Genomic DNA, 25,224 nt, shown 5'->3' on the forward strand with positions numbered 1-25,224 from the left:
TCTTTTATTTTTATACGAACTATCTTCCCTAACACGACAAAAGATTGTGACTAATATTGATAATAGCTATAAAATACATTTTCTTCTCTAAGCCTCTGTCATAACATATAGAGCACCAGGGGTGGTATTTTACTAAATGAGCCTTGGTGAGTAGTTAAATGACTCACCCAATATCTTCCAGTTTACTATATAATGCAATAAAGCACATTCTATGAATAAGCCAAATGGATAAAATGCCTTTCCTTTGATGATTCAGATCCAATCCAATCAAGAAGAATATTCCATAGAGCTTATTTCCTGTAATTGTAGAGATAAAATTGATTTTCTCATATTTTTCTCATGTTTTTTTTTCCTCCCAGTGTTTGCTGCAGTTACTGATTGTGAAAGAAGACTAAAAAAAGAATTTATTATTTAAAACTTCACAAACTTCATGGTGCTTCTTTTGAAAATAAAATGTAGAGCTGGTACGTCTGTATCAAATTCTGATGAAGACTCTTTCTTAGAACTTTACAGGAAAAGAAAAAAAACAGGTGAAATGGAGATTGCACAATCTTGTCTTGAAGCAGGAGACTTATCTGGAAACTTCTGGCATTACTTAGTACAATTCAAATGATACTGAAAAAAATCAGCTGGTCTTTTCACTTCCCCTTGGTCTGGGTCAAAGATTTAGCGAGTGTAGTTAGTGAGTTCAGGGGGTGGGGTCAAGGATTAGAGGCTCTATCGGTGTGGTGGCTAACAGGTGAGCAAGTAAGTATGTTGAGGTCAGATGCTTTTCTCTGGCACCTCTTGGGACGAGCACTGGGTGTTGTATGGAAACCAATTTGGCAATAAATTTCATGTTAAAAAAAATAAATAAAATAAAAAGTAGAATTAAAAACTTTTTAAAAGTTAAGGTGGTTAAGAAATTAATCCTGACAGAATAGCTGATGATACGTTTATCTTATGTAGACACACACACACACACACACACACACACACACATGCACACGTGTGCTACACAGTATCTTTGTGTTTCTTATGTGTGAATACGTTTATAGGTATATCCTTATTTTTCTAATTTCTCTAAGGTTCTGATACATTTCATTTGCAAAGTAGTTCAGTAACACAATAAAAAAGGAAGACTTTTGAATGTGTAAAAGATTTATTTCAAGTGTTAACAGTTATAAGGTATTGTTCTAAATGACCATCATTATGGATTTGAGCACCAAATTAGAATATAGTGAAAAGATAAAAATATTTTAGTTTGTTCTGATTTTTGAAATATTCTTCACTTAAAACCTTCTCTAATAAAGATAAGTGCATTAGTTAAGGCTGCCTAAGGGCAAGTCTGATTTGTTTCCTGGCTATTAATGAATACTTTATGTGACTATTTACTCCTGTATGAAATAAAAAGAGGTATTCCCACAGCAGCAACAATGGTAGGTGTTAATATTTTTATTTTTTTCTCCTGATAGAGGGCTTAATACAAACCCTATATTCCTTTTTTTAAATGATCAGAAACAGAATTTGGGAACTTCAAGGGAATGTATTTTCGTTCACATCTGCCTCCCAAATTAGTTTCATCTACTCAGAAACTATAATTTATGGTAAAAGTGCTGAATCTAAGCTAATTTTCCTTCTTAAATTTAGGTTTTAAATAGGGGCACCTTGTTGGCTCAGTCAGTTGAGTGTCTGACGTCAGCTCAGGTCATGATCTTATGGTTCATGAGTTCGAGCCCCACATCGGTCTCGCTGCTGTCAGCTTGTCAGCACAGAGCCCGCTTTGGATCCTCTGTCTCCCTCTCCCTGCCCCTCCCCTGCATACGCTCTCCCAAAAATAAATAAGTAAATAAATAAATAAATAAATAAAGCAGTACCTAACATGTTCCTGATATGGCCCGTGGCCACAAAAACATAAGGTCCTTGTGCTGAGGTAGCACCTTCTTCGAACAGATGAACCTGTACCGGAGGACTTGAAATCAAGTATTGTGGCCATTGGCTTGCAGGTTCTATTTTGAAAAGGAAAATTCTGGAGGATTTTTTTTTAATAGGCAGAGTGATCCATACAAACAGCACAACTTTTCTTTCCTGCTAGATGTAAGATCTGAGCTGGAGCATTGCATGAAAGCAGTGCTTATGAGTCAGCAAAGATACTACTACTCTGCAAAACCAGGTGAAGCCCTCATATACACTGAGGTTGAAAGAGTCTTTAAGGTACAATGTTTAAAGCGCTCTTGTGTCCGATGAAAAATTAATGAAATGGTGAAAGCAGTGTTAGCACGAGGGACCCCCTCCAAAATATTCCCCTTAGAGTGACACTGTGTGCCAAAGCCGTTATCAAGGCAAAGACCCCTTTAGAAAACTCATTCTTGCCCTTGAACCTCATCTTCAACTGCAGTGTGGTTACTACATAACAAAGGACAGTTATCTTTTCAGATCCACATGGCTGAACAGCACCCAGCCCTGTAGCTCACCAAGGCCTAAAATAGTTCCTGGATACAATTGGAGGAGAGGGTGACAAAATGGCGGAAAGCTATTTGGCAACAAAGTTTATCAGACTTACCCAGAAACATCATAGTTTTAATCTGAAAATCGAGTGCATTCTTTAGTTTGGATGTGAGACTAATTTATTTTTGCTTTTATATTTCGAATAAAATATAGAGATGTTGTTAAAGGAGAACATCTTTATTTCCCTCAATGCATACTTTGTCCTTTTAAAACTGTTTACTAACACTCCCTCTCTCTACCCTTCCCCTGCTCTGTGTGTGTGTGTGTGTGTGTGTGTGTGTGTGTGTGTGTCAAAAATAAGTAAACATTAAAAAATTTAAAAAAAAAAGAAAGAAAAAAGGGGCGCCTGGGTGACTCAGTTGGTTGAGCATCTGACTTCAGCTCCGGTCATGGTCTCATGGTTCATGAGTTCCAGCCCCACGTCGGGCTCTGTGTTGACAGCTCGGAGCCTGGAGCCTGCTTCGGATTTTGTGTTTCCCTCTGTCTGCCCTTCCCCTGTGCGTTCTCTCTCTCTCTCTCTCTCTCTCTCTCTCAAAAATAAATAATAAAACATTTTTTAAAGGAAAAAAATAATTTTTACTAACAAAATTGCTGCACTGAGAGTTATTAGAATTCTTCCTTAAGGTACTCTTTCTACAGTAGCTCTATGTGAACAGGAGGCATATGTATATATGCAATAATATCAATTGCAATTCATCATAATACAAATAGAAATGAAATGACCATTTTATTATGAAATGCTCTAATGACAAGGAGAGATTCAGTGATCTTTCCTCTAAATGCATTCCCATATATTACTTTTGTCAATAGATTTCTATGGTTTCTGTATGCAAGACTGATTTTTGCAGATACTTTAAAATGTGACTCAAGAGGTTTTTTGTAGACGAAGACGTTTCACTCCACTCCTTCATGAACCTCTTCTTTAAGAACCCTCAAGGGATTTAGGTTTTGCTGTCACTTGGGGCCATTTAAATCCCCAGTGAGATCTGGTAATGCCTGACTTTTGTAGAAAATTCCACCCTTGATGGATCACCTACTTAGGAGTTCCTGGAGGAAATCTCACGGGATTTCTGTCGCATTGGATTTCCTTACACAAAACCTGATCCTCCAATTGAGAACTTGACAGGACCCTAGCACTTCTGGTCTGGAGCCTGGGAAAGAATGAGGAGGAGCCTGGGAAAGAATGAGGAGGAGCCTGGGAAAGAATGAGGAGGAGCCTGGGAAAGAATGAGGAGGAGAGCAGCAACAATTCTCTTCGTGGATAAGGATTTCTGCTTTTCTAACAACTCAGTGCCCGAGAGCCACACAGATATTCAAAGAAGTTGTGAACTGTAGCAGGGCCCCTGTGTTTAGGGGACTCCCACACACTGCTGGTTCTGAGAAACAGATGAGAAGGAGCTGTGGCCACATCAGTCAACAACGTAAATATGCGGGGCACCCGGGTGGCTCAGTGGGTTAAGCATCCCACTTCGGCTCAGGTCATGATCCCATGCTTTGTGAGTTCGGGTCCCATGTTGGGCTCTGTGCTGACTGACAGCTCAGAGCCTGGAGTCTGCTTCAGATTCTGTCTCCCTCTCTCTCTGTCCCTCCCCCGCTCGTGCTCTGTCTCTCAAAAATGAATAAAAACTTAAAAATTTTTTAAAAAGCAGTGTAAATATGCAAGTCAGGTTGATGTTTAAAGATCAAATCCCCAGTGTCACCAACCCAGATGGTGTGCTGTATAAAGATACAAAGGCAATCAGAGGTCCAGCCCCTCCCATTTATGAACCTATGTGCAACTAATGTCTCAAGGCATTAAAACCAAAAAATTACAGGGCAACATTGGAGAAACTGTTTTAAAGAAAGGCGATGGATGTGGAGATTAGTCAAGTAGGTATTAACAAAGCTGCATAAGAGATTTTTAATGTCCATTAACATATGAATGAAATTGAAAACTCTCTTTAACTTTGTCCTGCATTTACCAAACTTACATGCCACATATATATTCTTGTATATATAAAGAGGAACACACACGAGAACCATAATGTATTAGGGAGCCCTAATGTAAAGTACTACAAACAAGTGTGATGTACTAAGTACTAAGTGAATCCATAGATCCTGAAGGGATACAGAATAAGGGGATGATAAGAATGGCCTAAGTTCCAATGTACTGATTATATACTATGTGTCGGGCACAGTAGATATTTTGCATATAACACTGAGAAACATGTACTGAGCATTTACTGTATATCAGGTACTATCATGAGCACTTTATATTCATCATTTGATTCAATGGCTTTTTTATCCCTATGAGGTGCATGTCATTATTATCCCCGTGTTATACATGAGAACAAGGGGCTTAAAAAGTTAAATGCCATGACGTTAGTAAGAAGGCAGGCAACTTTCTTCTAATGTATCAGGAAAGATAGATATATCGGCAACTAACCCTAAGCAAGGTGTTAAGTCCACTACTAACATTATGAACAAGAACCAGAAAAAGTGAAGTTCTTCATTTAACTGATGGGAGGGTTGTCACAGGAAAAATATTGGTGGATGGTCACAGAGCTAAGAGCTATAATTATACATGAACTGCTGGAAGATGTCGAAGGGATGACAAAAATACCACCATTTTTTTTTTTCTGGAAACTAGTTCATAGAATTTGAGAAGGTTGCTATTATTCATTTAGGAAGGTTGCTATTATTACCCAATTCATAAAACAAACAAAACAGAACTAAATGGTTTATTGTTGCCTGAAAGAAATGAACTATATTTGAAATAAGTATTGCCTGGACATGTCAAAATGATTGCACGCTTTTTTCAAATGTTGGTTCCTAATACAAAGATTGTAAAGATTCACTCCATTGGATGAGATGTTGTTTTTAGAAATGATCTGCCTCCTCTGTTCATTCATATCCAATTCCAGAAATGGGAAATTATTCAGGAATCTTTTTTCTCATTATGGTCTTGATGTGAAATTCATTTCGTGGTTGCTGAGCATCTTGAAAATACAGTGGATGGTTGCAACTACATATTCCTCTCTGGTGATTTTACTACAACTGCTCAAATAACAAATGATAAAATGTTTTAGATTCTATTTTTTTTTTTACTTGTCTTAAAGTTGAATTTACTCAGTGTTTTCATTAGGAATTACTTTTAGCATATAAAAATAATATTCTAAATTCTATAAAATGTGGATTATTTAGAAATATAAATATAATTTATAAAAATGCATAAATATGGTTTCATTGTATAATAATAATGCACAGTACATAATTTTTTATAATACTTTTCTCCACTATTTAATCTTTTCTGCCCTCACTAATTACTCTAACATACCTTGAGGTAGGTAGAAATAAATTAACTATGTTTAAGCTGTAATTAATTTTTGGCCAGGGCCCAGTAGAAAATAATATTTGAACAGGAAATAGAGTTGTCACTTTCAGATTTCCATTTTAAGGCCCTTTAGGTTAGAAGGCAACATAATTAATTATTAGAATAACTTTCATAAATCAAACCCATTCCAAAGAAAATCTGATTTTTTTCTGTCTTAGGCAGCCTTTCTTCCAAAGTTTGAAAAGGTTTTTAAAGGTTACTTTACTTGGAAAAACATTTCTATCAGATGGCAACAATTTTGCTCACAGTTCTATAGCTTTCCATATCCAAGTTGTGATTCTGTGATTCTTCTTAAAGCAGAGTTTAAAAGATACATACTCCTAATGCTTTGGGACATTATTTTCATTTTTATTGATATAAGTACATCTCCAGAATAATTTATTTCAGGTTTGTTTAAAAGCACTTTGGGTCTAGGGATCAGGGGCAAGATGATTGAGAGATACTCAGGTAAATTCAGTCCTAATCTGAAAATGTAGATTCCGAAAGACTTGGCACTAATTTTCGAATAATTAGAACAATGAAGTACATAGTCTTGGATAAATACATATATTTTCCAACTCGTGGCAAGCTAATTGCTCCTCATCTAGAAAATGTAATAATACTAGCAGTTGTCTGATAATGCAGTTACTTCTATTCTTACAAAAAAGAAGATGCTGGCTGGCTGGTAATACTGAGATGAACACCCCAGTGTCTGTACATCCTTCTGAGCCAGTCTCTACTGATAAGAGTGCAGAACTCCCATCTCAAACAGTGAAGGTGTGCCTTTCCAGTTTACAGATGACCCCAGACTGAGAGAGACAGAGATACAAGGCAAGAGTGCACACGAGATCAGTGTTGGAAGACCAAATTAGAATTAAACAAAAACACAACTATTTTCCAGGTCAAATGTAAACGTGAGTTTGAAAATGGAGTGTACATTGAAAGGTTGCAGGACATTTTGTATATTCCAGGGTCACAAAAAAGGAATTCGGGATTTCTAGTGGGCGACAAACTCAATAAACCAACAATAAAATAAAGGGGTCCAATTGCTTGCTTTTGGTTGTTTTTGTCAATGTGACATCAATCCGAGAATGGGAAAACCCATGTGGTGCACTGAATCCAGGTTCCTTAGCACATGTTTACCGTAAGAAGTAGGCACTGGAAGTTATCAAGGAAAGGCTGCCGGCGTGGTTGAGGATTCTAGAATCACTCAGCTATTGGTTTAAAAAGGTGAGACTGTTTTGTCTAAAAAAGGGAGGACAATGTAATAACTCTCTTCCAATATGTGAACACCTCTTTCTAGAGAAGAGGTTAGACTGCTTCTAAGGAAGCAATAGGAACAATAAGCAAGAGTTGCAGGGAGGAACATGTTAACACCACTCAGAGCAGTTTTTCCCCTAATCATTATTGCTGTTCACCAATGAAATAGTTTCCCTTACATGGATGGTACGGGTTTTGCCTTACTAGAAATATTCCCTATTACCCTTATAATTGTTTTCTTTTCTTTTCATAGTTTTCATTTCATATTTTCATTTCATATTTCCATTTAGTGTCTAAACCATATCTCAAAATGATCTTTGTAACTCAGGAGTCAAGTTATGTCACTACCCACGTTAAATCTTTCCAAGACTCTTACTTTTCTTTTCTTTTCTTTTCTTTTCTTTTCTTTTCTTTTCTTCTCTTCTCTTTCTTTTCTGTTCTTTTCTTTTCTTTTCTCCTTTGTTTACTTTCCTTTACCTTTCTTTTTAAATATAGGACTCCCTCTTAAGAAGATGTGGTTTGAAAACAGAGAGTCACATATAATATGACTGAAGTATGCTATGGTATTGCTTTGCTTTTCATTTTCTGGATTTAACAACATCATTAAGAAGAAAATACTTTTTTTGAGTTTTTATTTAAAGCTTAAAAAAGTTAGAGAGGAAAGATGCAAGTCTCTTCTCAGGAAGTTTCTAGAGTGATGGAGCACTCGAAAACGAGGTTCTTGCTTTGGTTACATAAGATTTGGTAAATAAGACAATGCTTATGTGGGATGCCTCACCGACGATCATGTACTAAATAAGGTGGTGTATCTTACTCTGTAGCTAGAAATTTGTGTTGCAAGCATGTGACATAGAAACTATCTTAAGTATCATTATTTGCTGTGTTTATTTTTGCTTTTTGTTCTATTTTATAAGGTCTGTGGTCTTATTTTAGTCATAAAGCAGTTTTCTGAGATTCTCAAGGACATCTTATTTTTACAGCATCCAAAGGGCCCCATTGTCACTGGATTATCATATTGTTTGATTATTCTGTCTTCCTCCACTTTATATCAGCCTGATGACTGTATTCTGATTCTTTAGAGCACTATGTAAATCAAAGTAGTAAATGCAATGTCTAGTCTTACTGGATACCATGTACATTAGGTTGAATAATCCTAGGAATTTTGTTACAATCGTGTCATGCCTAATGATGACCTACTCAGCCCCTGCAAACATCATTCAATTACTCATTTCAGCATTGATTTTTCTCATGCTTTTCTTCATGGCATTTAAACGGCTCTTACGTCTCTCTTTTCACTGAGGTGGGATGTTATATAACGGCGGCGATGCTTTGCTTCCCAGATTCATAATGCTACACTCTGCTTCAAGTCCTTTTGGGAGCAAATTGGGGTATCAATACATGAATAATGCCACGCTTATTTTTAATTGAAATCACTGCTTTCATAGAAATGGTATATTAACACAATTTTCACTGACAAAATATTTTAAATGCCTTTGTACAATAAAGAAAAGATTACCAGTACTCTGTACCAAGAATACAATTTATCCCAAACAATTTTCCAATAAAAGTAGAATTATTAATGGAAGAATAATACATATAATTTCAACATCTAACCTTAAAAATGGAAATAATGTATCACTTTTTAAAGAATACATTATATTCACAAGCACTGGGTTTATGAGAGTTGTCTTTTTTTTTTTGAAAAGAATTCTTTGCAAGTAAGATCAAATTAGTGGATTCACAACAGCTATATTTTTTATTTAGCTAAATGTTATAATAGTCTCTTCTTTTTTTTTTTAAATGTTCATTTATTTATTTTGAGAGAGAGGGAGAGAGCACACGCATGCATGCAGGGAGGGGAGGAGCAGAGAGAGAGGGAGAGACAGAATCCCAAGCAGGCTCTGTGCTGTCAGCACAGAGCCCTACGTGAGGCTCAGCTGCATGAACCATGAGGTCATGACCTGAGCCCATCAAGAGTCAGATGCTTAATCCCCTGCACCACCCAGGCTCTCATCACACTCTTTTCTAAGATCTATTTTTGCCTTCACTCAAGTAGAGACAAATCTAGTTTTGTTTTTGTTCTTTTTTTTCCGAAGCATTACTGATTTTCTCCCACCTCTCTTTAGTACATTCCCATTTTACATGAGATACGCATCTTAATGTTTTCTGCTCAGAATTATAAAAACTTCCAGAGAAGGCATTTAAAAAAATTATACTGGCCCATTTAACTTCACCTCCACCAGTTGTAAAAAATTACACAAAGAGCTATTGTTAACCTGGAAAAGGGTGAAACATTTAACTCACTGGATTTGGTTTCATAAATACTAATAATACTTTTAAAAACATTATTAGAACATTTATTCCATCTCCTTTATAATATATTTTTTCTCCTTTTTAAAACTAGGCTTTATACAGTCTTATTTTTAATGTCTCAGTTGAAGGAGCTTTTTCATAAGCCCTTAAAAGATATCCTGATTTGAATTACTCTTGCCCAGAACATTCTTAATGTTTAACTTATATTCTCCTTTATTCAATTGTTGCTCTTCAGACTATCTTAGAAAAGTAATTTTTCTCACAATTTCCCCCTTAAATCATTGCAGGTAATCCCAATATTTTATCTTTCGTAAGCACATAGTGCTATTTAAATTTGCGGAAAATCTGAAGGTGACTAATATTTCCTTTAGTTTTTCATTTTTGATGAAATGATGCAGATGTTCTCATTTACATATTGTAACTTAATCTCATTAAAAGGTAAGAATATCCTGTAGGGCCTTTAGGATTTATACATTTCTCTACTTATTTCATATTTCCATTTAGTACCTAAACCATATCTCAAAATTATGCTCAGAATAGAGCTGTTGATTATCTTCTCTTTGTTTGATCCCCAGATAGAAACCTGGCCATCTTTCTTTAACACTTCCCAATCCTCAGCCACCTTACACATTTAATCTAACTAAATCCTAGAGTTTGTAACTCCAAAATGTGATCTAAATGCATTCTTCTTCTTTTTTTTTTTTTAATCTCTGCTGACACCACCCCTGTGCAGGCCACTATTATGTCTTGCCTGGATTTTCACAATAGTCTCCTATCTGGTCTCTTTGCTTCCATTCTCACACTCCTAGCTTATTTTCAACAAAGCAGCCAAAATGATCTTTGTAAGTCAGGAGTCAAGTCGTGTCACTACCTATGTTAAATCTTTCCAAGGGTCTCCCACTGCACCAAGAATAGCATCCAAATTGCCTGGTTTACCAGCCCATGCTTATCCTTCCAACCTTGTCTAGTGTCACAATCACATACATTCTCCTCAGTGTCCCCACCACCCCATCAGTAGTGCTCAGTGCCACGCCCCTGCCATAGTGGCTTCCTCTCTTCTGTGGCCAAACCAAACATTTTCTACATCACAGTGCTCTTACTTTCTGTTTCTTATGCCTAGAATTCTCTTCTCTACATTCTTCATGTGGCTGACCTTTTCATTCTTCTCTGGATCTCAAATGGTACTCATTCAAGGAGTTCTTCTCTATCCATCATCACAAAAGTGGACCTCTCTTTCTTACTATCCTATCATCTTAATTTCATTAGAACACCCCTCAAATATATAATTATCTTGTGCAATGTAATTACTTATTTATTTTTTCTACTCCTGTAGAATATAAGCTCTAGTACCATAATCAGCTATTTCTCCAAGTAACTGTGGTTCTTTTTAGTGGGAAATGGTATTTAGAAACCAAGATGCAGGTGCTAAGTGTGCATATTTTTATTGGGGTATCATTATTTCCAACCTGTCTCAATAGATACAACTATATAACTCCATGTATATGTCATATATTATACATCTCTATAGTTATTAAAAATAACCTGTATTCTTCAAAAATGTCAAGGTCACATAAAACTGAGGAAATATTCCAGATTAGAAGAGATTAAAAAGGCATCATATCTAAAGGTAATGTGTCATCCTCCAATGGATCCTGGATTGTTAAGAACTTATAATCTTTATATATAGTATTTTATTTGCAGAACTGACACATTTTGAATAGACTATAGATTAGAATATAATAGAGTACAAATGTCAAATGTCTCAATTTTGTGCTGTGATTGTGCATGAGAAAGTCTTTGTTCTCGGGAAATATACACCGAAGCATTAGGGATGAAACCTCACCATGTCTGCCACTCACTCTTAAATGGTTCACAAAGACACTCACACCTGTCTCTTTTATCTCTTTCTCTCATCCATCTATTGATAGAAATAGAGAAAGAGAATAAATAACTAGGAAAAGGGGCAGGTTGTAAATAATTAAACATGCATAAAGGGCATGTGAGAGTTCTTTGTTTTACAACTCTTTAATAGGTTGATAAAACTTTACAAAAAATATATGCGATTTGTTGCATACTTCTTCTGTCGACACTGCCTTGATTGAATGAGGACTGAAACAGCCCCTTTTTTCCTTTACCAAGTAAAAAAGTGAATTAAATAGCTTGAAGTGGATAGTAGCATGTACAACATGCAAAATTAGAATTCTTTACAAAGGACAAATGAAAACAAGGTTTATTAATGTCACTTTATTCTTAATTAAAGAGATTTTATAACTCTTTTACTTAACTATTACTAGTCCATCAGGTGCAAAACCACAGAGGAGAATATTATTGCTTAGTTTTTTTTTTTCTCTCACAAGGAGAAAATCTTCTAAACAGCTTAAACTTGCCTAAAGCAATTTCAAGATGACCTAACTCTCCCCAAGTGACTTCTCAAATTCTCAAACTATTATCTTTCTGTTCAAACCCCTTTTCTAACTTTTTCCCAATTATACCAGCCATATAATTGCTAAGCTGAGATTCCTATAGACTATCTCTATCAAAGGATCAGGATAGGGAATGATAAACCTCTTAACAAAAACTTAATTCTGATTCTTTTTCCAGATTAAGGTATCTTAGCAACCTGTGAAGCATTTTATCTGCTGATTCTATCATTCTGAGCACTTTGTTGAACCCTTGAATTGACCTTATACCTGTGTGTTTCCTCTCTTGTTGGTTTTGTTGGTCCAGGTTATAAAAATGAGGTTGGCAAACAAAAAGTGATGTGACCACACATGTGTAAATGTATTTAGCCTTTAACACCAAAATTGGTTATTTATAAAGTTATGGACCAGAATCTTTATTTCTGTTATTTGTCTCCTGGGAATAACAGGTCTAGCCCTGCTCCATGGGTGGCAGTGATGAGGAATAAGAGCTTGGTTTTAGCTAATACAAGGATTTGAGATGAAAGAAGGGTCAAAACTAAATACAGCCACAGTTGCTCTAGCTGGGGAAGCCTGAGCTGTAAAGCATGCATTGCGGTCTCACCTTCAAGACAATGTTCCTGCTTCCAGTACTGCAAAGGTGGGTGACTAATGATAAGAGAGCATCCAACTTGTCTAAGCAAGTTCTAAGTATTATGGCTTTGAATCCTAGGAATACCAGCTGATGAGATCCGGTAACTACTGTCAATGGTATTGGGAAATTGTGTGTGATACAGGCAACCACATTTACCATTTGTGACACTTTCTTCATCTTGCCTTTATACCTCACTGGCTACACCATCTCACCTCAGTCATGAATCCTCCTCATCTTGGCTGTGTGAGAGTGTTGCAGATTCTGTCTGTAATCCTCTTTTTTTCTCTATCTCTTCTCATTTACTAAGTGACCGTATCCACTCCCATGGCCTTAAATATCACTCATTAACTGGATATTCTTTTTTTTTTTTTTTTCCTGTAGCCCAGACTTCTCCAGGCTTGGATTCTGGACTCCTACAGAGAGCCTTACTCATAGTTTCCAGGTAGATAAATGTAATAGGTATCCAAAACTTCACATATCCAAAACAAACTCCTGATTTTTAACTCCTAATATCTGTGATTCCTTCTACAGATTCTCAGCTTTCGTAAGGAGCCATTCCATTCTTCCTGTTACTCATGACAAATTAGTTTTTGACGATTTTCTTTCTTTCATACCCCGCATGCAATAGTAGCAAGTCTGGAGGCAGTGCTTTCAAAATGTCAAAACTCAGAGCACTTTTTATCACCTTTATCATTATCACTGTAGTCTGAATAACATGATGTCTCATCTGGATTATTGCAATAGCTACTCACTGGTCTACTTTATTCCACCCTTGCTCCTACAGCGTGCAGCAGCCAGAGGGATCCTTTTAAAGAATGTGTCAGATCATGTCACTCCTCTGGTTAATTCTCTCTGATAGTTAATCCAAACTTCTCATGGTGTGGTGTGGTCCCCACTCTCTGATCTATTTATTACCATGACCACAATTTTGTCATTTGCTCCAACTTAGTCTTACTGACCTTTTTGCCATTCTTTAAAGAAGCCAAACATACTTCCCTTTTATATCTTTGAACTCGCTGACCCCCCTGGCTGGGATGCACATTCCCCAGGTACACTTGGCTTCTATAGCTCTCAGAGAGTTTTCCTAACCACTCTCAACTACAATGGCATGGCCGCCATCACTCAGGTCACTGTACGTTCTGTTTCCCTATTTTATTTTTTCAGTAAGTATCATCACTTGTCATATTATTCACTTGTTTCTCGTCTTCCAGCTCCACCAAAATATCCATGAAAGCACACGCCTTTGTTTGCTGCTTTCCTCTATACCTAGGACAGTGTTAGGCATCAGTAGATGATCAATAACCAATATGTGTTAAATGAATTAATTGCATTTATTTTCTATGTGGAAGAAGTAGATATAATAAGCTGAAAACCTTCTCATATATTTTTTTTAACGTTTATTTATTTTTGAGACAGAGAGAGACAGCATGAACCGGGGAGGGTCAGAGAGCGGGAGACACAGAATCCGAAACAGGCTCCAGGCTCCGAGCTGTCAGCACAGAGCCCGATGCGGGGCTCGAACTCACGGACTGCGAGATCGTGACCTGAGCCGAAGTCGGCCGCTCAACCAACTGAGCCACCCAGGCGCCCCAACCTTTTCATATTTTAGATAACATCCTAGAATGGGTAACTGAAATAAAGATTTGTAATTGTTGAAGAAAGAATGTGAGTCCTTGTTACTTGAGTGGCCTCTTTTGGGCTCATCTGTAAAATGGGGACAATCATATCTTCTGGTCTACTACAAAAATGTGATATGAACATTAAACAAATGACATCCAGGAAGCGTTGGATTCTATGCAATATTACAACATCTGGTCTTTATATGACCACCTTGTGCGTGAGAAGTCCTTTGTGCTTCACTGAACCTCTGATGCTTTATTTTTCCTACATTTTTTTTCTGTTCAGTAAAAGATTGGTTAACACAAACTTGGAAGATTTCTTACTGGAAAGCAACAATATTTGCTTTGTCCCATTAGCATTGTTTTTAATAACCTAGATGAAAAACTTGGAAAGTATGTTAAATTTCATAGCTGCTGAAATTCTAATAAGAATAGCTAATTCAATGCGTTATGAAATTAATAGAAAAAAATGTTGATGAGCTTGACCCTGGGCCAAAATGACATGCTGCACAAAAGGGAAGAGAGCTGCACTTTGACATCATGCTAGTTATTTCACATTTTTGGTTCATTTAATGCTCACAATAGAACTAAACAACTAGATATTATCATACTCTGATCCAAACATTGAAACCAAGTCTCAGAGAGGTTAGCAACTTTTTTAAAGTCACAGAGCTAATACAATGGAGACTGAATACAAATGGATAACTCTGTAATTTTGAAGTTCATGCTCTTTCCTTTATGCAAAGATTCGTTTGTACAATGTAAAAAAAAAACCACAACAGTCGGATTCAAAATGAGGTCTCAGTGGCAACACCCAAAAAAATTGATATTACCCTTAAGCCATTAGATATGGTTGTCGAAGGACAACCACACTCAAGCATAGATTGTGTTCTTAGATTGATGGATCCATAGAGATAGAGGTGAGAACCTAGATCTATACTGCTCTGGTGAGATCACTCTTGCAATTTTGTTCGAATTTGGATGTTATATTTTAAAACTCATTGAATAGCTGAAAATCATTCTAAGGGAAAGTAACCGGGATGACTAAAATCATTGCCAAATATCATAAGAGAGATGGTTGATGGAATGAGGGATGTGTTAATTAGGGTAGGAGGGGGGAAAGAGTCAGAAGTTACTGACAGTCACATAGATCAGAAATTTCAGTTATTTCTGATGCTCCCCAAAATATGACTATGAGAAGCTAAGTTTCCTTTTTGCAATATTTATTTGTGTGTGTGAGAGAGAGAGAGAGAGAGAGGGAGAGAGAGAGGGCAAGGAGCAGAGACAGGGGGAGACAGAGGATCTGAAGCAGGCTCTGCACTGACAGCAGAGAGCCCAATGCTGGGCTTGAACTCATGAACCACATCATGAGAGCATCACCTGAGCCGAGGTCAGATGCTTAACCCACAGAGCCAGCCAGGTGACCTGAGAAGCTAAGTTTCTTGGGTGAAATATGCTCCTGCAGGAGTTCTTGAGTTCTCTGTAACTAGAAGAGTTCAAAGAAAACACACATGATCATGGTAGGGAAGTTTCAAGAGGCATCCAAGAGGAGATTGAACTAGGTAAACTTTGGGTCTGTTCTGCCACTCAAATGTCATGTTTTGTTAGAAAAAGTCTAACATCAGTCTGCATCCCCCCCTTTAGAGGGCTTAAGGCCAGAAATTGGGTGGCTATCTCATCCTACTTAGAATGACAAATGTATATGTAATTAAAATGTTATCTGGATCTCTGCTGAGGCCTTTATGCTCGCCAAGAGCAGAATAAAATAGACTTGAACCCCCAATTCTATGCCTTGAGGAAATTTAAGATACTATGTTATGTGAATTATCGGAGTGGAAGATGGGTCGGGAGGAGAGGTTTGCATGTTTTAGATTGCCAGGTCCCTGGGCTAGCACAGAACTGAAGCCAAGTTTTCTTGAAATCGAGATGAAGTAAAACAAAGCAACACTCCCACAACATTAGTGAATTTAGTGAAACTTACTAAAGTTTAAAGGGAGGTGGGTGCAGAGGAGGCAGGGTTTATCTGGTAGCAAAGTAAACTGGGCATGAGCTAGATCTGGTTTTAAAATGTCTCTGGGCCACCAGCCACAGGGGAGTACCACCGGCCTTTTCATCCATGTTGGCTTCATCTTCTTAAAACTCGATGCCACTTCTTTCTCTTTCCTCCTCATCCCCATCTCTCCTCATCTCCAACTTCAGAATTGCCTCAGGAATTTCAGTTTCTTCCCACTCTTGAAGGTCAGCTTCCCTAGCTCTCAAGCTCTCAAATTCTCCTCAGACTTGTCATTGCAAACACTGACTTCCTAAGGTGCTCAGTTGAGTTGGGAGACCTGCTCATGGTAGAAATCACCATCTCTAGAAAGAGTATTAGCATTAGAACAATTAAGTAACATTTCAAATTTTATTATTTTAGTTGGCATACAGTAAAAAATACGAAACATCGGGGGTGCCTGGGTGGCTCAGTTGGTTAAGTGTCCAACTTCAGCACAGGTTATTATTTCATGGTTCGTGAGTTCAAGCCCTGTGTCGGGCTCTGTGCGGACAGCTCAGAGCCTTGAGTCGGCTTCAGATTCTGTGCCTCCATTTCTCTCTGTCCCTCAAACATTAACAAATTGAAAAAAAAACTAAACATCTAAGGAAATTTTTTGTCAACCCCTCTATTCCAAGATCAAATAGAAAGAGGCAGTACAATGAAGTGATCTGGAGGCAAACAGATTTTGTTACCAACAAAATTATTGTTGACTGGCTGTGCCACTTTGGGCAGGTTACTTAACTTCTCCGATTTTTGGTTTCTTTCACTGCAAAATGTGATAAAATAGCGATGTGTTTGTGCTGTCTGGGTTAAATGAAATTATGTGCATATAGAGCATTTCACAACTCTTTGTCATGTGTCAGTGTTCCATTAGTGTTAATACTATTGCTAATAGATTTTCCTCACTCAGAAACCTTTTTAAATTTTCTAAACTCAAAATAAATTTTTCAATGACCACCAAAAATTTGGCTTGACAGACTTTGAAGAATATACTAAGGATATTTACCACTAATATTTTTTTCTTCCGCCTATCATTTGCCAAACTGTCACTAAGATTTCTTGAAAATGCACTTCAATGGTTTCTGTATTGAAAGCAATTTATTTGACTGGCAGAATGATAGAGGAACTATTAGTTAAATATATTTTACCAATTTTATGACTTTCCCTGGTAGCATGATATCAGATTAGATACTGTGATCCTAAATAATTAAGCTGACATTTGGCAAAATTGTAAATTAGAAATAATTTAATTTAGTACCAACTTTCTTTTTACTAAATCCCTATCCCAGCCTTAGACAAGTCTCCAGTCCTGTGCTGTGGGTATGATAGTCACTATCACATGTGACCATAGACGTTAAATTAAAATTAAATAAAATTTGAAATTTGAAATTCTGTTACTTAGTTGAACTAGGGCACATTTCACATGCTCAAAATCCATGTGGCTAGTGGCTACTGTACTGGAGCATGTGCATATAAAACATTTCCATCACTGCAGAAAATTTGTTTGGACAGTGCTACCTAAAATTCAAATAACTTGTATCCTTCCTCTGTCTGGCACCTTCAAAACTGCTTCCTGTTAGGTGTCATTGCTCTAACGTCTTCTCCCTCTGAGCTTTTCCTTTCCTTTGTCTTATATGATCCACTAATAGAAACTGAGATGCTGAGGTGCTAACACGGGAAGCCCTGGGATCATTTCCTGGTAAATGAATGGCTAACTCTTCGTCTTCCATAGTAGTGTTTTTTCAGAACGTGGTTCTAGGATGATTGCTGCCTTAATCAACTGAATAATTGTTTACATGTGAAATTTTTGGAACCCATATTAAAACCTCTCAATCTGCCTTTTGAATCCGCTTTCTCAGTCATCGTTGGAATTCTCAAGTTTGAGAACCATTGCTGAGAGGAGCAACCACTGTCTGGTAGCCAGTAACCAAGAGCCTTATAGTTGGATGTTAGTTTGCATAGGAATGAATGCAATGCCAAGTTCTCCTCAGGTAGCAGAGGAGATATTTTTGGAAGGATTGTTTGTTGATCTTCAAACTCTACAATAGAAAGCCATCTGCTCATAGACTCACTGCAGATCTACTTACTAGCATAATACAATTGGTAAAACCCACTTACTAAGAGAATTTAAAAAAGGGTTTGCTCTTGACATGGGGTATTTTTTTTAATGTTTATTTATTTACTTTTGAGAGAGAGAGAGAACACAAGGAGGGAAGAGACAGAAAGAGAGAGGGAGACACAGAATCTGAAGCAGGCTCCAGGCTCTGGAGCACCCCTAGATGCATTAAAATAATTTTAAGTGTGAAAAATCAAACCAGTAAAATAAAATAAACTGGAAGCAGTTCAAAGAACTACTTTATCTTCCTTTCATCAAATCTGCCAATTTGTTTACCTCTGAACCCTTTATTCTGGCGAAATGGATGAAGTATGAAATAAAATATACAATCATGGAAAGATCCCTATAATTATTGTTTGCAAACTAATTTGTAGAAAAATTATGGGTATGATCCCATTTTTGTTATCAAAAACAAACATAATGAAATGAAGCACATTCCCCAAATCCACATAAATATTTGGAGACTATCCCAGCCAACATTTCAGATATATAAGTAAGAAGTATCCAGTTATTTATTGTCTCCCTGTGTAGTTAAGTCTGATTCTAGACTCCATCCTCCTTGTCTTATGGGCAATTCAATTGCAGCTGATTGGGCCCTGCTCCCCTTTCACTGGTTGCTGTCCCACATGTGGGAGGAAGAGCTTATCTTCAGTCCATCACTCTGAACACCGACCACTTACGTTCCAGGCAAGGGATGAACAGTTGAAATCTGGTGACTTCCTGCACTTCTTGTATGTGTAGAGCAGAGAAATTTGTATTGAAGTAAGGGACACCTGTTTAGGGCCCTGCCCTCTTAGGGGGACTCACGCAGTCATCCTGGGAGGTCAGGATGCCCGGACAGCAGGACTCCCTCACTTATTCCTCAGACTTCTGTCCTTTATTTGGGGGTAAAATTGTGTTCCCTGCTCTAGTAAACCTCAACGATGGCCTGTTGCCCTTCTGGTTTCTACAAACCTACCTAGATAACCTCTTAAATGACTTAAAATTTGTATAGAAGACTAGAAGATACTGTCTTAGAGCCACTTTTGCTTTTATCCTTAAAAAGAGAAAAAAAATCTTGAGGAAAATAAAGGTAAAATCTGCATAACTGGTTGAATTGAGGATGAGGAGAAGCGTGGTATATAGGATGGAGTAAGGAAAAATAAAGAAGATAAACAGAGTCGTGATGAATATGTCCTGATATTCTGATTGAGTACGTGTGTAGGAAAAGATCTAGAAGCATACCAAATATTTAAAAATGATGACTTTTGAGATTAAGAACACTTTTCACTTCATATAGAACTGTAATATTCAAAATAATTGCAAGAATTTGCTACTTCTATGAATTATAAAAAAGGTAAACTCAGAAAGCAAAATAGACCAAACAAAGGAAAAATTTTTATAAAATTTCAGTTTATGATGATCAGGCCTATAATTAAGTCAAGGAAACTGTCTAAACTCCCTAAGATACTGTGCCCTCTCATGAAGATATAGAGATAAAAGGCTAAATGTTTATTTAAAACAAATTCTTTATTATTTTTGAAGTATTTGGCAAATAAAATTCCAGTATGGAAAAAAATATGAATATAACATGTGTTTCCAAAAGGCAAATTTATTTGTTTGTTTGCTTATGTTTATTTAGTTATCTTGAGAGAGAGAGAGAGAGAGAGAGAGAGAGTGAGAGGGAGAGTGAGAGAGAGAGCATGGGCACATGAGCAGGGAAGGGGCTGAGAGAGAGGGAGACAGAGAATCCCAAGCAGGCTCTGCATTGTCAGCTCAGAGCCCAATGCGGTGCTCAAACTCACAAACCTTGAGATCATGACCTGAGCCAAAACCAAGAGTTGGACACCTACCTGACTGAGCCACTGAGCTGCCCTCAATGGCACATTTTTTGAAGCTTTTGAAGTCTTCAGGCAGGTGATAAAGTTCAGGCAAAGATATAGTTCTTCCATGAAAAAAAAAGTTTTAATATGCTTTGGAACACTGAGAAATGCCATCGACATGTTGATTATTGTTCTGGAGACTGTTAGAAACACAAGCAAGATTCTGAGAAGCTAGTTTCGATTCACTTTAAAACAATTTCTTCTTGCTCAGTAGAATATAGGACTTGAACTCTGAGAGCTGGACAGAAGGACATATGTTTGCCTCTGAATCCTAGAGTCCTTTGTTCTGGAAAATGGGAGGGGCAAAGAAAATAGCCAGGTAACCAGAGACATTTTTTTAAAGCAGTTGCTTCAGTGAAGATTCAGAGATTTTACAGGCCCCAACGCAAGGACCTGGAGTCTACCTGTCATCCAGGAACCTGGAATATAGAGATTATATTTGGGAAAAATCATGAAGCAAATTCATGCCCTCCGGTTGGATAGTAAGAAGATACAACTAAGAACTAAAAACTTTCTTTAAGCCCCAAATGATGGTAGTTGAGCAAACAAACCAACCTTCAACGACAAAGAAAAAAAGGTAAGCATGGTTTACCACGAGTTAATTCAAGTGGTGAATGATTATTATATCATCAAAATTAAACTGGAAAACTTCATGATTCCAAAAGGGATGAAATAGTAGGCTAGCGGGTGTAGTGTAGTAATAACAAAATGCCACCAGATTCATGCTTTTCCAAATACTTTGTTTTGCTGCCTAAATTGTGAACAAAACAAAATTCTTGGCTCTACCATCTGCTTCCCTCTCTGACTACAGCTTCTGCATGGCCATACCTCCTATCCTCGTTCTGCCCCAACCATTCTGTCCTCTTGCTCATCTCTGAGTAGGTTGCAGTCTGCCTATGAAATGTTGCTTTTTTGAAACTAAACTGAAAAGTGGGTTGTTTATTTCAATGAAAAACAATGACCCAAAGTCGGTGGTGTAGAAGTTATTTCATAATTTAAAAAAATGACGTGTTCCTGGGTCTCAGCACAAGAACACTAACATTAATCGAGCGTGTCACTGTGTTGGGCGGTTTTTCGTTCAACATTCCACAAGGAAGATGTAATTTTTATCACTGTAATACAGATGAGAAAACTGGGAAAAGCTAGGCAATGTCAGAGCTGAGAGTAAAACTCTACCTTTTTAACCAAGACTCTTTACTAATGCGTCTGAATTTATACATGAATTGGGTTGTATGTATATAAACAAAGATCCCTTGCAGACCTATACATTAAAAAAACCCCAAACTTCTAGAGTTTTCTTGCAATGTTTGGCATAAGGTTGTGTGCATTTTCAATATAAAAGAATTCTTTGTCAATGTACACACACACACACACACACACACACACACACACATGCACGAGTACTATCCATGTTTTCCCTCAAAGCTATAAAAAGGTTACCTAATCTAAAAAAAAGATATTCAGCTTCACATCTTATGAGATCCTCTATAGTTTTAATATCTGTCCTGCCCTGCAGCTATCCCCCAGCAATAAACTATACATAGGAATCATAGTGTAAGGGGAAAATAAAGATATATAGTGACACCACTATGTGAAAGCAAAACATCTGGAAATTCAGTGAAAATATTAATAAACTCAGTGAAAAATTTGGTCAAACTTTTTGATGTTACATAGACAAAAATAAATGAATAGTTAACTCAGTTGAATAGATGTTTTGGTATTGTTTTAAAATAAAATGATGAAGTATTCTAACTATTGTTTCCAGATTAATCTTTTGTGAATTTTGCCATTTAATTTTAGTCTTTGGCCCGTTTACTAACAGGTGAGGTATAAATAAATGTTTAAAGTTTTAGTCAATGGATTTATTCTCAGGGGAACAATAAATTAACTCTGTATTTCCGGGGTTTTCACTGCAAGAATTGTATTTTAGATATTCATCTGGGAGTGATGTGACACATACAAGACATTTGCATATGGTGGTCAATAGCTCAAATGTCCTGATCATATTAAACAAGTAGATTCTTCTAAAGGTGAAATAAAGCCAGCTTAGGGAAATTTTGACTTGTAGCCTTTAGGTAAAGTAGATGGCAAGACAGAAGGAAGTCCCAGAGATGGATCCTGAGGATGGAAACAGTGGTGGCTTTGGAAAGAAACTACTTGGAGGAAATATGTGAGAATGTGTCTGGGGGATCCTGTGGACAGGTAGGGAAGTTCCCACAGAGAAGAGAAAGACAGGTGCCTCCGTTTCTATTTGGGTTTCTGATTTTTTTTATTATGGTAAAACATATATAAAATTTACCATTTTAATCGTTTCAGATGTACAATTCTGTGTCATTAAATATATTGACATTATTGTGCAACCATCACCATTATCCATCTCCAGAACTTTTGCATCATCCCAAACTGAAACTCCATACCCATTAAATAATAATTCCCGTTTCTCTCTCCCGCAGCCCCTGATAAACACTAATCTACTTTTGGTGTGTATGAATTTGACCACTCTAGATACCTCATACGCCAGGGACTGAATACTTTTTCTCCTCTCAAATTCGTATGTTGAAATACAAATCCCCGATGTGATAGTATTGGGAAGTGGGCCTATGGTAGGCTTTGCCATCATGGATTGGATTAGTGCCCTTACAGATGAGGTTCCAGAAAGCTACCTTGTCCCTTCTGCCATGTGAGGACCCAGAAAAAAGATTACTCTCCTTGAGCCAGAAAGCAGGCTCACACCAGACAGAGTCTTTCAGTGCCTTGAACTGGACTTCCTAGCCTCCAGAACTGTGAAAAAAGAGTATTTGTCACTTATAAGCCAGCAAGTCTGTGGTATTTTATCGTAGAAGCCCAAACTAAAATATTTTGTAAGTGGAAACATACAATATTTGTCCTTATTTCACTTAGCATAATGTTTCCAAGTTTCTTCCATCATGCAGCATGTATCAGAATCATTTTAAGGCTGAATAATATTTTGTTGAATGAATATACCGTATTTTGTTTATCCAGTCATCCGTTGATGGACATCTGGGTTGTTTCAATCATTAGGTTATTGTGAATAATGCTGCTATAAACATGGGTATACAAGTATCTATTTGAAGTCTTGCTTTTAACTCTTTTGGGTATATACTCAGATGTGGTGTTTTGAGATTTTAGAACTTTTTATTGACATATAGAATTGTGCATAGATCATAAGTGTACAGCTTAATGAATTGTCCTTAAGCAAACATACCCATGTGATTAGAAGACAGATTAAAACACAGAACCTCAATCCCCACCCCCTTTTAGCCCCTGTCCCTCCCCAAGGGAGCCAACCTCCTGACTTAACCCCTCAGATCAGTCTTGTCTGATTTTGAACTTTATAGAAATGGAATCACACAATAGGTACTCATTTTTATTATGTTTATGAGACTATACAAACTGTGTTTCTGAGGTTAACATAACATTTGTGAGATCTTAAAAGGAAACCATATTGTCACAATGTAGGTTTAGTTTATCCACTCTCACTAATACATACTATTCCATTATGTGAATATTGCACAATTTATTTGCTCATTCCATGGTTCAGGAGAGTTGTGCTTCCATTCTTAACTCTTTCGTTTTCTCCACTTTTATTGGAAAATAATTGACATGCATCACTATATAAGTTTAAAGCACCCAACACGATAGCTCAATTTACATATATTGTGAAATGATTACCACAATAACTCTTATTCTTAGAAAAACAGGTGATAAAGAGTCCTTGTAGAGGGATTCAGGGTGTTGACTTCAGGTTCTACCACTTGTACTTCTTCTACTGTAAGAAAGAAATTAAGGAGGCAGCTACACGCTTTGTCTTTTAAAAAGCAACCAATTACCATTTGGTTTTCAATCATAGGTTGGGTTTTCCTTAATCTGGGTTTCCTTAATTCATAGGGCCTTCCTGGGGACTAGAGAAATTCTCTTCTTTTATCCTGACCTTAGGGATACCTACCTAGGCAATCTGGCAATTTTCTTTGCCCCTCAATATCAAAGGGTGAGCCAATATTAGTCATTCTATATTTTAGTATGAATGCAGGTTAGAGGACTTGCCATTGGTGTATTTCAAAGAACTGAAGCAGGACGGGGGGGGGGGGGGCAGTAAGGTTCTGGGAGGAAGAACAGGTGTCCAGGCTGGGCAGGTGTTTCTTCTTCTATTACAGCCACAAGATTTATGACTCCTGGTGTCTCAGCAGGCTCCTTTTGACTCAACTCTCCCTCCAAACCTCTTCTCCACTGTATTAGCACCAGACCACCAGAGTGCAGGGTCATTCACAATCATCCCACACAATCATCCCAGAGGGATTCTAGCTTGTATCTCTAGTTTCTACAGCCCTTTGCTACCCCCAAGCCCCCACTCCTGCCCCCAGTGACTGTGTTGAAGGGTTGCATATTTTCTTTTTTTTATGGCATTTTTTTAAAGTAAGCTTTAATGCCCAATGTGGGGCTTGAACTCACAATCCTGAGGTAAAGAGTCGCAGGCTCCACCAACTGAGCCAGCCAGGCACCCTGAAGAGCTGCATATTTCTCCTGGCCCAAACTGTCTTCTGCCTTCAATTATTTGTGTCTTAAAAATACTCCTTTTGGATGGATAGCACATGACATACATCTACTGTTTGCTTTACATCTGGAATTTTATATTTTGGATGATCAAGAAACTCTAGTAATAAGGTACAGAATAAAGGGAGAATGGCTAAATGGCTTCAAGCTTTTGGGTAAGTCAGATTCAGAACTTCTGCTCTTTTATAAATTGCACTAATGAACTCTGTTCATGTTGGTTCATCTTGTGTTTATGGTGGTAAGATTCAGTGCAAAAACATGAATGCTGTGGACTGAATTGTGTCCCACCAAATTCATTTGTTGAAGCCCTATCTGCAAAGTGACTGTGTTTTGAGATAGGGCTTTTAGAAGGTAATTGAGGTTAGATAAGATCACGAGAATGGGGGTCTAGTATTTGTAGCTTTATACAAGAGGAAGAGAGAGATTTTTCTTTCTTTTGCCACCATGTGAGGATACAGCAAGAAGATGGCCATCTGTGCGTCAGGAAGAGGGCCTTCACCAAGACCTGAATCTCCCTACACCTTGACCTTAGACTTCCCAGTTTCCAGAGCTAAGAG

This window comes from Acinonyx jubatus, chromosome F2 (genome assembly GCF_027475565.1).
Source record: "Acinonyx jubatus isolate Ajub_Pintada_27869175 chromosome F2, VMU_Ajub_asm_v1.0, whole genome shotgun sequence".
NCBI lineage: Eukaryota > Metazoa > Chordata > Mammalia > Carnivora > Felidae > Acinonyx > Acinonyx jubatus.